At 41.7% G+C, this 13,209-nt stretch overlaps 1 long non-coding RNA gene across 1 annotated transcript; it reads left to right on the top strand.

Annotated features, from left to right (window-relative positions):
* The first annotated feature begins 1,961 nt into the window (after positions 1-1,961).
* On the top strand, positions 1,962-7,235 carry LOC125317362. The gene is made up of 3 exons (XR_007200033.1): positions 1,962-3,722; positions 5,207-5,396; positions 6,211-7,235. It is a non-coding gene; the product is annotated as an uncharacterized LOC125317362 (long non-coding RNA).
* The last annotated feature ends 5,974 nt before the right edge of the window (positions 7,236-13,209 follow it).

Raw genomic sequence — 13,209 nt, 5'->3', positions numbered from 1 at the left:
AATTTTCCCTATATATGTTGCCAGGGGGACAAATTACTGGATGCTTAAGAAAAACAAAAGACCTGGCCACAGTGGCAGGGGTCCAACTGGCTACTCTCTTTCACCTGGGGTTTTCTCAAGTAGGGTGGGGGATGCCACGAGATTTGAACTGTGAAAAAGGGGTTGGGTACAGTCCATGGGTGGCTGGTGGTGTTCTTGGCGTTCGGAGGGAGAGGAGCTGCCACTGTTGTGGAGGGAGTTGGTTGCTGCTGCAGGCTTCTGCTTTTGGCTGCCTTCCCTCTACTGTGAGTGGAGCTTGCTAGCTGGAGCGGCCGTTGCACCGGGACCCTAACACCCCACCTTACTGAAGAAGGACTTTTTCACCATCTGCTGGGGTGCCTCAGGGCAAACCCTGGGATCCCAAGCCTGCCTTCCCTGCCCTGCTGGGAGCCGGGCTGCGGCCGCCCTGCCCCCGCCGGCGCTTCGAGCCTTTGCCACTCTGTAGCCCCACACACCCTGCCTGCTGAGATCTCCGGGGGTTCTGCTGCAGCTCCAGAGTTCAATACATCTCATCTGCCACCCGGGATTTGTGCTCCTCCCTGCCGTTCCAGCCTGTTGTTCCTGAGGGTCCGGCCAGACACTGGGATCGGCTGCCCAGCGGTTTGTGAAGCCTTTGTTCCATCCCTTCCCGGGATCCCAGGCCCCCAGTGCCGCGTGTTTCCCGAGCTCGCTCCGGAGCGCCCCCTGCAGCCGCGGGGGAACCATCGCACCTGCCCTGCTCACCGGGAGCCGCCAGCGCCCCTGCCGGCTGCGAGCGGAACTGCACCCGAGGGGAAATAGCCTGACAGCCGAGAAGGCTGGCACTGGGTTTGTGATTGTTTGCTGTTACTGCCGTAGTTATTGCTGTTTGTTTGACTGGTTATACACACAAATATATATATAATAATATAGAACTGTTATTCCTGCTCCTCAGATCTTTGCCTGAAAGCCCCTTAATTTCAAAATTATAATAATTCGGAGGGAAGGGGGTTGCATTTTCCATTTCAAGGGAGGTTCCTGCCTTCCTTGGCAGAAACCTGTCTTTCAAACCAAGACACCATGAAATACTAGACATGCAGAGTTCTGGAGCAAAGGAGGAAAGTGAGCTATGAATATGAACAGTATGAGTATCAAACTCCAGCTCTAGTGAGAGCAAGTAGCTTTTCATTTTTGGTGTCCTTGTGAACACATTCTGCTGAGGAAAATTAGAAGCAGTGAGTCTGGCAGTGGGATTTGGGGATTCTCAGCAGGTTCATGTTTGTGACATGGGAGGATTTTACCTGATAATCTGTGCCACAGCAATACACCTCCAAGGGATTTTACTATGTCACAGAATCATTGGAAAGGAGAAAATTGTGTTCAGTTAAGTTTTATGTATCTAAGGTTGGAAACACTACAACCTCTCTGGGTAATCTGTTCTAGTGTTGGTTCACACTCTGTTTAAAAACAAATAAATGAAAACTATGTTTAAATTGAATGTACTTTTTTTCATGTCCTTTCAGAGGATACCACTAAGAGTCTGGGTTTATGTTTTACACCTTCCTTTTAGGTACTTATACACATTGAGCCTGAGCCTTTTCTCTAGACTAAGCAGTCCCAGCAATCTTGATCTCTCTTTGTATGACAGGTGCTCCAGTATCTTAATTATCTTTGCAGCCCTTCGCTGAACTCACTCCAGTATATTCATATCTCTTAGAGACCAAGTTCTGTACTAGATTGAGCATGCATAATATGTCATACAGAGCTTCACTAGATAATCTCTGCTGCTAGCTGTCCTAGTAGGACAGTAGTAAAACAAATACTGTTTTTATGTAAGTGTGCTGCTGCCACTTTGAATATTGTGGTCACTATTAAATTACATCATGTGCCTGGAGGATAACAGCCTATCCTGTGGTGGTTTTTAGCTCCCCCATCTCCTATGCTGGCGTGACAGATATGTGGAGTTGCATCCTGGAGGTCAAACAGCACACATCCTTCCCCTGTGTTCAGGAGGCTGCATAGAGCGAGTGTTTGGATCTTCAACTGACATAGAAATGTCTTGAGATAAAAGGTGGCTTACTTCCAGCATAACAATGATCTTGACTGATTGCTTTCCTGATACCACAAGAGTCTTTCCTTCTGCTCTCGGCAAGAAAACTCATGGAAGGATCACTGTGACATCCAAAGAAGATAGAACATTAAAAGGAAAAGCATCTCAGTTGTGACTGACAACAGCCCAGGACTTCTGGACAATATATCAGGCAGCTCCCACAAAAGAATTGTTGGTTTCATGGCCATTACTTGAAATTTTAAATGGTCTCTTCACAAAAATGACTGTCCCAAATTTGACTGGAATGGCTGCATTGGCCTAATAACCACAGTTATGGTGATTCAAAGGCAATCTGTGTTATTTTGTTGCCGATTGTGTTTCTTTTCCATGTGAGTTCATATTCCTGTGCTAGCAGAAATCTTGCTGTCCCTTAATGCTTCGAAACATGGAGAACATAGTGCCAAGAAAAATTAACTTGATCCTCTGAACAAGACTGAGGAGGAAAACAAACAAAAAATCAGCAGCTAAGATACAGACTCCAATATTACTTATTTTAAGAATTTTGGAAATCATACCCAGGAGCTATATGCCCCTGCTTGGAAACTGGTGTTCATGGTAGTCTGGTTTCATTTTAGGAAGGAGACAAGCAGGTACCTCTTCTCTGGTAACTTTCCTAGGGGCAGTTGATCTTCTAAAGACACTGGTGTGGACTGCATACTTTGCTAAGCAGCTGTTCAAAGCCATAGGCTTTGTAAAATAAGCTTTTTAACAAAATAACTTAGCTTCTCTCACTGACTTCTTCTTTGCTGTGACAATCAGGAGAAATGGGTGTGGATCCACAGTTATCAGATATTCTAGGAAAATGCAGGATTACTGTCTCTCAGGTGACACTTAAAAATGTATTATTAATGCTTCAGTAGGTGGGGGAGCACTACAAGCAGGGACTTTGGTCCACTCACTGTATGACACACTTTCTCCGTAGTCCTAGGTGTCTCCAGCTTGACAGATGTTTTCGCTGCCTGTCAAAGCCACCAAGCTCACAGCCTGAAGTTCTGCAGATAGCCTATGGCTGAGGAAAACATACCTCTGTCTAGGGAAGAGAGATGGAGCAAAATCACACCTTCTTCCTTTGTCCGTGGCAGTACTCACACTATGGAGATGAGCATCCTCAGGATGGGGACAGAGATGTTCCTGGCAAGGGTATGACAAAGGCAGAGGTTCTATGCCAAGGTGCCTTGCGGTATTGTGTCTGCTGGGTAATTACTGCTCGATTTAAACAAACCTCGACTCTTGGTATAGCTGTGTTGAGAGACTGCACCCTTATCCAAGGTCGTGGCTAACTACATCTAAGGAAATGTGGTTCTGCAGGACTTGTAGTGGAGTAGTCTCCCACAATCCCTGCCCAGGAGGGAAGAACCCTAAGACATATTGTGACACTTTTGCCTCTCCATGTCCTGGATTCCAGAGGCAGCGTCCCTGGCTTTGGCACAGAAGGAAGAATCAACAGAGTCAGAACATGAGCAGTAGCAACAACACTGTCAGCACATGCAGCCAACAGCAATAAAAGAGGTTCTTGCTGAACAAGTTTGGCCTGTTACCACCATAAACTCCATGCCTAGAAGGTGCCATGGTCTAGGCTACGGAACTTGGGTGATGGTGCAGTTCCCCTGGGAAGGTATCTGTGATGCCATGATGATTTTTTGCCTTTTCTTTTATATACCTTATATAGCTTTTTGTATTCTTAGTGTTTTTTAGCCTACATTCTTAGACTTATTTGTCAAGCTAGGAGACTAAACATCTTAGAAGCCTCGTAGTTAGGGGTCAGAATGCCCCAGACACCAAGTTCCTCTCCAGAACACATTTTGTAAACTGAGATAGGACCATCCACAGGAAGGTTCCTGCGGAAGGAGGGCTTACTCAAGCCTCTCATTGGGGAATCTTTGATAGATATGCTAATTAGTAAGACCTATAATGTTATACCCGATCTATTGTGGGTGTGCATTGCGGTGTGCATTTTGACACATTCCACTTGGACATGGTGCACCTAAGGGTCCTTAAAATAAATACTGAGGTAAAACTCCTTTCTCCCTTCTAACCGTGTTTGACTCGATTTTAAGACCAGGGAAAGGCATAATCTGCATCACCTCTATTAACGGTATTGCTGTAAAGGCAGCTTGCTCAGAGGTTAATGCAAGGTGATATATGATAGCTGAGGAATCTGTTGAGCACATGGTCTTTAATGATTGCTCCCCAGAAATGGGAATTCTTGTTGGAAGGTTAACATGGAAGGTCTTGTCTATATTAATTCTAGAAAATACACTTTGCATTATTTATTGTCCGCGTATTTCTGGCATGGTGATGATTAACCCTGAAGCACAGTCACACAATGCACCATGCACAGCCAATAAAGTTACAAAGCTGATTCGAATCGTGCTACAGTTATTGCTGAATGTCATACCTGTATTTTGGGGAGCTTCTAACAAATTAACAGAGATCTGTCAGTTCCAAGTAATCACATCTGTCAAAGGTGTTGTATCCAGAAGGAGCATATATCACTAGAATAGCCAGGTGAGGTGCATGTTTGAAGTGTTTCCTTCAGGAAGGATGTAATTTCCACTCTCTGGTATTTAGTCGGTCTTTAACAGAGGGTAGGAGTAATTGACAAGGTGCCTAGTTGAAATTTTGTGTTAAATTTTCCTAAAAAAAAGGATTACCAAGTTAATTCCACCAAAAAGAAAATAAAAATACTTGAAGCAGTCAGAGCCTGCTGTAGAAATTATCTCCACCAGCAGCAAGAGGCAGAAATCTGTTTCCAACCTTGCTTCTGAGCCAAGGACTTGGAAGACAGCTATGAAACTAGTTTATTCGACTTTTTTTTCCACATTGACAGTGAAATGTCTGACTGCCCTCTTTCATGCTTTTAGATCCAGATAATTTTATCTGCAGTGATATTTATAACAACATTTTAGGGATTATGGATTGGTCCTTTGCATTCAGAGAATTGAAAGAACAAAGTATCTTTGCTTTTAATTTGTGTGTGATTATAACTCTGCCCATCTAAAATGGGTAAGGTTTTCAGCTTCCATTCAAAGGGGAGAAAGCGCTTAAACAATCACTTCACATTCAAGAAATAATGTCCCAACATCTGCTTTTTCCTAGATTTGGAAAGAGGCTACTACATTTGTTGGAAAAGAACTACAGTATCCAAAGTGGAAAACCCCCTTAGAGAAGAAGACTGGAGGAGGGATGAAAAAAGTGAGGAACTTTAATTCATCAGTTCAAATGGGAGCCCACTAAATATGTGGAGAGTGCAAGAAAAGAGGGAAGGGTGATATTGGTGATATTGTTGGTGAGTAATTAGTTGGTACATGGTCTCCTTTTGGGAAGTATCAGAAGACTTCCTTTTGGTTCACAGGATTCTTCAAGGCTGGATCAGTTTCTACTGTTCTAGAGAATTTCCTGACCTAAAACAGGGGTAGGTTTGTATTGTCTTACAAACAAGGTATTTTGTAAAGAGGATAAGCATTTTGGAAGAGTGGAATATAGGATATATACAAACATATAAATATATATATATATACACACACTTCAATTATACATATATGAAGTATAATGTTTAGATTTTGTTTTGATTCTGCATGTACAGAGGTATAAAGATGCAGGCAGGAAGGTTTCCAAGCCTATCCCCTTTTCAAAGTCTTTTCAACTAGTTTTTGCAATTTGTGATACTGTAGCAGGTTTGAGATTTACATCTGAAGCCAGGTAGTGACTTGCCTGTGCAATGCTTTCCCTGTCAGGTTAAATAATCTCTTATAGCAAGCATTTTATGGGATAGCACTCTGACTGCTAAGAACCTAGACTAAGGAGACAGTGGCATGTTCACAGCATTTATTTTTATTCAGCCAGCCACAAGCCTAGCCTTTTTAACATTATTTTTCTGAACATGGCACAGAAACAATTGATTTTTCACATCCACAGGAAGAGCTGTTGCATTACTTCCATTGTGAAGGCCTGTCCTGTATTCTTTTGTATATATATGCTTTTTTGTTTTATTGTATTACAGCAGAAAAAGCCACAAAGACATCCCAGGAATATCTATCCATGTTCTCCACCTGAGTTATAGATTGATTTATTTGGTTTTTTGGTTTTTTTCTTTTTAATAGTGTTGTCTTAAAATCCAGAAAGCAGCAGTAGAAATCCAAGATCAAGAGAACAAGCTAAGGGGTAAGTTCAGGGTTCACACAAATTCCTTGTCTGAGGATTTTGAAGGAGATACAATAGAACAATAAATTATGCCTTTACAACCAAATATAAATTCCCATAACTATTTTGAAGCAAGTGATCTGGCCACTTTGAAATCCAGGAAATCACTCCAAGAAAATCTACAATGTCCATTCTTACATTCCTACATGTAAACCATTAGAGCTTCCGTGGTGGCTAATGAAGTTCAGGATTCATTAGGGCTTCACACCTGTGTATCCCATTAAACCTGTTTTGGGAGACATTCTGCCACAGGACTGGTCTCCAGATTTTATACACTTAAAAATATTTTTAAAGGGTATTTTCACATCAGTAGACCTATTAATCTTTTAAACTGTAACCCAGATATAATCTAAATGAAGAATGACTTGAGTTGAGGAAGGGACTTAGAAAATATGGTAGCTAAAATAGTCTTTTCCAGAGACTGAGGTCAGAGAGTGCTAAAAGGTTGTGTTTGTTCCTAAATGGGGAAGTGAGTACCCTTTTTCTTTACCCACTGTAAGCAAGCAAGAATTTTTTACTTTTTTTGGGAGGTATTGATAATATCTGCTAATTAGGGGCAGAATGGCCCTGCATCTTTCATCAAGCAAATAGTCAGGGCACTGCATCAGTAGTGACTTTGTAGCACTTCAAGATTTCTGGAAATTCCTTGGCTTTCATCCTATTGCCACTCCCTAGTTGGACTGTAAGGAGACTTGGATGGAAAATTTTAAGAACCTTTGTATTTGGCCTGCAGAGAGAAAGGACTGCTATAAATTGAATACTGTTACCTTAGATATTTTTAGAGATTAGCAAAATGGATTGATTGTAAATGGACCATAGTCTCTTAAGAAGATCCCTCTTAACAAAAGTAATTGTCTTAGAAGAAAAAGATAATACCTATAAATTTACACACATAAATTATGCTTAACTTTAGATTACAGTTAACATAATGGTAAATAGCTTCAGTGGTATGGAGACTTCCAACACTGAAGTGGCTGATGGTTTGAAAAGAAATTGAGGTAGAAAGACAAAAAAAAAGGCAAATCACGGTCAGTACAATGCTGATAATAATTGTTCATATCTAAGATTTGTGAATGCTGTCATGCAACTAAGCACACGCAGCTTAACAGTGGCTTCCCACTGAGGCTGGAATGGGATTAGAGTAGGCAGCACTTGGAAAGGTGTTTGCACCCTTGCATTTTCTGCTAACTGTTTTGGAACACTAGGCTCTGTGTGTAAGAACCTCAAATAGCACCAAGTTCAATGTCTGCTATTCCAGACAATGGAATATTTTTTAATATTACTAATGTGGAATACTCAGGGAAGAATATGTGAAGGAATGCCCCTGAGTAAATCCCCTATCTGTTTTTCAAGCAATATTCTTATCATAAAACTAATTTGAAGCATATAATTGAGAGATTATATGAGCAAACCTGGCTTATATTGGGATTCTGCCACATCCTTGGATCTTCCTCCACAAAAATGTTAGTAACATCAGACTTCTTCCAAAAATAAGAATTGATAGAAATGTTTGTTAACCTTGGTCCTGCCAGGCGATGAACGCTCTGGCGTTGCCACAATGAGAAGTTACACAGATATGTAACTTCGAATAATCCTTTTTGGCTCTCTTTTCTTCACCCTACATGACAGAGAATTTAACCATCATTGTGCAACCATTGGTTTGCAAGAGGGCTTTGGCTCAGAAGATGCTGATAAAGATGATGATAAGAACTATCTGTTGGGAAAGGGTGACATGGGTAACTAGCTAAACCATGACACTGCTGTTCTTCACATGCTGGTTCTTGCTTAGGGCCACAAGAGAGGCCTGGGGACAATCTCCTCACAATGTCTGTTGCCAGCAGGGGCAGTTGGTGCTACTGGTGAGAACAGGCAGCTGGCATGTACACCACTACTACTACATACTGTACACCATTACTACGTGTACAGCCTGGGGAAGAGTGGCTGGAAAGCTGCCCAGAGGAAAATGACCTGGAGGTGCTGGCTGACAGCACACATGAGCCAGCGTGTGCCCGGGTGGCTAAGAAGGCCAATGGCATCCTGGCCTGTAGCAGCAATAGTGTGTTCCCCTGTACTCAGCACTGTGGTGAGGCCACACCTCAAATCCTGTGTTCAGTTCTGGGCCTCAGATCAGGAGAGACATTGAGGTTCTGGAGCACTTCCAGAGAAAGGCAACAATGCTGGGGAAGGGTCTGGAGCACAAGTCTGATGAGGAGCGGCTGAGGGAGCTGAGGTTGTTTAGCCTGAAGCAAAGGAGGCTCAGTGGGACCTTACTGCTCTCTGCAATTACCTGAAAGGAGGTTGTAGAAAGGCGGAGAGTTGGCCTCTTCTCCCAGGTAACAAATGACAGGATGAGAGGACACAGCCTTAAGCTGTGCCAGGGAAGGTTCAGGCTGAACATCAGGAGGAATTTTTTCATAGAAAGGGTTGTTAAGTATTGTAATGGAGGTGTAATGCCCAGGGAGGTGGTGGAGCCACCATCCATGGCAGTGTTTACGGAAAGATTGGACACTTAGTGCCATGGTGTAATTGACATGGTGGTGTTCAGTCACGGGTTGGACTCAATGACCTCAGAGGTCTTTTCCAACCTAAAAGATTCTGTGATTCTTTGACTATTAAGGCAAAGAAGATACTAACACTGAAAAAGATAGTCAAAAAGGCACATTGATCACATCAGTTAAAAATTATTGTAGTAAACTAACATTGGTTTGTATCTCTCAAACAGTCTCTGTTTGTAAAAGACATTTAGATTTGCCACATAGTGACAATAGGTTTTCCATGTTTTTCTCCCTAGCAGCTGGTTGAACATGTGGAGATGTAGAGCCTGGCAAAGTTTTCCATGTGGCTTTTAGTTTTCCTTCCATCTTTCTCCACCACCAGCAATCCAGAAAACAGTAATTTGAAATGGCAAGACTTCAGAAGGATTTTCTAGACCTCATATATTTTTCTGGAACAATCTGAATTGGTTGGAATGTTCCTGGTTGGAACATTCCCTAACTTTTCATGTCACCAACAGGAAAACAGTGAAACATCCCGTACGAGCATTTCTCCAGTTACACTGTACATGAGCCATTCACCAAGTGGTTGTCTCAAAGAAAGCTTTTGAGCAATGCCTGCAAAAAGCCCTGTCATGAATAAGCAGTTGCACCAGGAAGTTTTTTAGCAAGCGAGATCTCAACAGGCATTTTTGAAATCCCAGTAATATCTGTGCTACCTCTAATAGCAGCAAATCAAGATGTGCAAGCACAAAAATTCTCCCAGCTGCTGAAGACTATTCTCTTGCCAGTCTGCCTTGACACTTCACTGTTGCTTGAGGAAATGCAGCCAAGCTAGCACTTTAAGCACTTCAGCAGGTGATTCACCATCAGCTGAGTCATCCCTGTCCAAAGCTAGCACATGCAAAACTCAGGGAGGGGTGGATGACTGGGGAAGGGAAGCACAACAAACCTTTCTCTACTAATTCATGCCATCTGGGAATGACAGCCTGTAGGCCTGCCGCTTTGTTTGCAAAATATTGTTTACAATTTTTATTATGAAGTCCGTAGGGAAGGAGACTTAATTTTATTTAACAGTTCATCATCGCTACACAAACCATTGTTCTGGGTTTAGCTTCAGAAAACAGGAAGCAATACTCATGATTATTTAGTCAGACTTTTTTTTTGCAGGCTTTCGTTGTTAAACAATTAAATGGGAAAATTGGAATTGAACGCACTGACATGCAACTGGAGTCTTTTGGTGTTAGAGGTCTCTCTGGTGAGCCACAGAGGATGTGAGCTGTTGCAGTCTTGATTCATCACTTTGGTTGGTGGTAACCCAGGCTTACATGGGAGGTCACTTGGCTTAAATGTCCGTAACTGAACAGAAGGGCAGCAATCACAAATGGTCATCTGTAAGAGATGCTGCTTTGTGCCTGAGGCTCATGTGTCCCAGTGCTTGCACAATCAGTTTGTTTAAGTGTATGTATGAAATTATGTAAGACCAGTCACTAACCACACAGAAGCTCTTCCCTTTAACCTACTTGGTTAGCATAGGTGAGCAGTCCAGTGAAGGATCCAGCAAGTGTGAGAACTGGTGGAAGGTTGAAGATGAGCTGTCCCTAGGCAATGGAACAGGGTGAAGGGAGCAGGTTCTCCTCATTTGACAGTGGTGAGCTGTTAGATAGCTCAGCCCTTCAATTTATCTCACCTTACAGTGTTTTGTCTACTAATCATGGGTACCATTTCAAATAAAAAAGAAAACTAGTAATAAGTAGTTGCTTTCCATGTTCTGCAATGAACAATTAAAACACCAAACTCTGTAACATAAATGTACACAGTTGATTATTCATTAACCCACAGTGCAGAAAAAACAAATTCACAGACTGTGTAATGCTTTAAAACACTTGGCTACAGTCAAAATAAGTCTCAATAATTACTTTGATCTGTAGTTTCCACAGGACAGGAGCATCTACTGCACTGCCACTATGACCATGCAGCTTGCAACAATTTCTGCCATCAAGGGTGGAGGTGAATAAAGTGGACACACTTGTCTTCTCAAAGCCAAACTTTGGGTTTACCTCACAACAAGAAAACTGGAGTAGAACTAGGCTCCACGTTCCCAAAAAAGGCTGTTTCTGTAAAGGAACATGAGTAGAGGCAAAATACTCCCATATCTTCTTTTTTTTTGTCCTAACTTCTCCAGACAGGAGAAGGGGCTTGAATTTAACATGTGGTGCAGGTTCTTGAGGAACTCGGATGAAGGTGTAAGAACATGAGGAATGTGATATGAACAATTAAAGGTCAGAATTTAAGATGTATCAAGCAGTTGGACATTTCCACACCATGAGTATAGCCTGAGACATACCTAGAGGGCCAAAAGACACAAGGAAGAAACACTGCCTAAAATCACAGATTTCCATTCTGAAAAAGCTTGTCTGAAACTCAATGTCTAGGTATGAGTCAAGAGTCACTCCACTACAACAGTCCTGTGGGAATGCCACAGGTCGACAACAAATAGGGCACAGGCTGCACTGTTCCCCATCCACATGCTCCAACAGAACATATCAGTGATCAAGGCTCCAGATTTTGTCATTTGCTGAGTTCGGAACTTTGATACTACAGGTGCATATGAACTTCTAAAAGTTATTCAAAAGAGTAACATATCTATGGCCTAAGCCTCCATTTTTAAAAAAAATCCAGATTTTAAATTGGCAATAAAATCCCTCTTCTAGAGGATTTTTTTAAAGATAAAAACATATTTATTTTATGCTAAAACAAGTCTGCAAATACTCTCAAATATTCTTTTTTCCATTCTCTCTCTACTTGCTTGAATTATCCTCACAAATGATACTTAGTTTAATAACATCCAAATATTTTAAGCAGGTTTTAAAGATAGGAAAAACTACATTTGTGGTTTTGAGAACTAAAATGCGATGGCTTCACAAGAGGGCAAACATGCACGTGATCATAGACATGCAGTAAACACTGATGTGTAAATGCCTACTTAGATGTGTGCTGGTTTCCCCTCATGGTGAGGTTTTTTTGGCTGTTTTTTAGTAGAATGAGGCCTAGAAGTGTGAATAATTAAATTATTGGTATAGGTATGAACTACCTGTCTTGATAATAGGGTTAGAGATGGCCTAATTGGAAATGCCATTAGCTGCCATTACTTGCGTATTTATTTTGGTTTTTTCAGCACAGAGGGTAGAATAGAGTCTTTGTGAAGAATTTAGAAGTTCTTTTTCTGCTTGTGGTTAATTAAATGTTAACTGTCCTCCATAGCAGAGCAAAATTCAGGGCAGATACATAAGAAGCACAGAGCTACTGCCAACCCCCTTTTTTTTTTCTCTCAAGAATTAGGGTTTTGTAGTACCTGAGAAAGAAAGGTATAGTCATATGATCTGCATAAGCATCATATTTCTTTAAGAAATTTATAGGAAGAAAACTTTGTTTATATTACCCTTATTTGTAGTACAGGAACTCTTTATTACGTAGCATTCTCCCAGTGTCAAACAGAGCTTACTAAACTGCCAGAATGACAATTTCGTATGTTATTATGAAGGCAGGTCCTTAGCATGGCTTTTCTCAGAGTAAGGCATCCAAAAGCCCTTTGTTTCACCATCCACAATACCACTTTATTACTTCTACACTTACTACATGAGCCAGCACATGCTGACTACTCTGTTTTGTTAGGCAGGGTCTTTCGTGATGCCACACAAAACAATCTGGCACGCCAATATTAGATGTCACAACTTCAGCCATTGGAATAGGGGGTTGAGATGGGAAAGGCTATGACCTTTATTTTGCTCCTTTGACTAAGTCATTTTAAGGTCATTTGGATAGATATTGTGGGAGTCAACACTATCTGTGAGCTACCTGACAAGCTACCTGTTAGGCAAAATCCAAAGCACATGGTCCCTTAATGTCTAATCCAAGATCCACCATGAAGAAAAGCATATCCCAAATGCCACACACATCTTCCAGTAGAGAAAAAGATACAGGGAGGCAACTTCCAGCAAAAGAAAAATTCCTTTTTCCTGTAATCACCTGTCTTTGGAGAAATCACACTTAATTGTAAAACATGGCCAACTTCAGTGGTTCTTGGGGATACCAAGAGATGACTTCTTGTCTAGAGATGTTGAAATCTGTATTGAATATGGACTTTTAAAAGAACTCTGCATATGTCAACACATTCACTACCCACAAAAGGGTTTATGCATGTGAATTTAGCACAGTGAATGGTTCCCCTTGTTAGAAACACCAGAAATTACTGTGAGACTGGAAGCAGAGTCCGAGGATGCCTTCTGGTGTTGCGACGATTTCCTACTTCAGTCTCTCTCTGGTGTTTATTGCTGATGAAATGAAAAGAGGCGAACTGGCTATCAAACAGCTTGGCTTTCTTTGGTCTTCATGTCAAGTGATGAT

This window comes from Corvus hawaiiensis, chromosome 26 (genome assembly GCF_020740725.1).
Source record: "Corvus hawaiiensis isolate bCorHaw1 chromosome 26, bCorHaw1.pri.cur, whole genome shotgun sequence".
NCBI classification, from domain to species: Eukaryota; Metazoa; Chordata; class Aves; order Passeriformes; family Corvidae; genus Corvus; species Corvus hawaiiensis.
Note: the sequence above shows the minus strand (reverse complement) of the source record. Positions and strands in the feature narration are given on the sequence as shown.